The sequence below is a fragment of the Rutidosis leptorrhynchoides genome, chromosome 3 (assembly GCF_046630445.1).
Source record: "Rutidosis leptorrhynchoides isolate AG116_Rl617_1_P2 chromosome 3, CSIRO_AGI_Rlap_v1, whole genome shotgun sequence".
NCBI lineage: Eukaryota > Viridiplantae > Streptophyta > Magnoliopsida > Asterales > Asteraceae > Rutidosis > Rutidosis leptorrhynchoides.
Genome location: NC_092335.1, coordinates 276,939,284 through 276,939,902, shown reverse-complemented (window position 1 = coordinate 276,939,902; position 619 = coordinate 276,939,284). Strand labels below are relative to the sequence as shown.

Sequence of the window (619 nt, the reverse complement as noted above, 5' to 3'; positions counted from 1 at the left end):
TGAGTGGATATCTTTAGTCATCTTTTCCATTCGTCTCTCGACAGCATCTATCTTTGCAGAAATGGAATCTAAGTCATGGCTAGAATCGGCTCTAGCTGCTTTAGATGATCTAACGATATCTTTTTCTTGGTGCCACTCATGTGAGTGGGAAGCAGTGTTATCAATAATTTTGTAAGCATCAGTTTCAGTTTTCTTCATAATAGAACCACCAGCTGCTATGTCGATGTCTTTCCTTGTAGTGATGTCGCATCCTTGGTAGAATATTTGTACTATTTGACAGGTGTCTAAACCATGTTGCGGACATCCTCTTAATAACTTTCCAAATCTTGTCCATGCCTCATATAGAGTTTCATTTGGCTTCTGTGTGAACATAACAATTTCTCCTTGAAGTCTTACGGCTTTAGATGTCGGAAAGAATTGTTTAAGAAATTTTTCAACTAAAACGTCCCATGTATCAATCGCCCCTTCAGGTAACGATTCCAATCAATCTTTGGCTTCTCCCTTTAAAGTCCAGGGAAATAACATGATATATATCTGTTCATCCTCAACTTCTCTTATTTTAAATAGAGTGCAGATCCTATTAAAGGTACGAAGATGTTCATTTGGATCTTCCTTCGGT

The 619-nt window shown here is 37.8% G+C and overlaps 1 non-coding gene across 1 annotated transcript; it reads left to right on the top strand.

Moving 5' to 3' along the window:
- The first annotated feature begins 286 nt into the window (after positions 1-286).
- Positions 287-393, top strand: LOC139903394 (small nucleolar RNA R71). The gene has a single exon (XR_011778215.1). It is a non-coding gene; the product is annotated as a small nucleolar RNA R71 (small nucleolar RNA).
- The last annotated feature ends 226 nt before the right edge of the window (positions 394-619 follow it).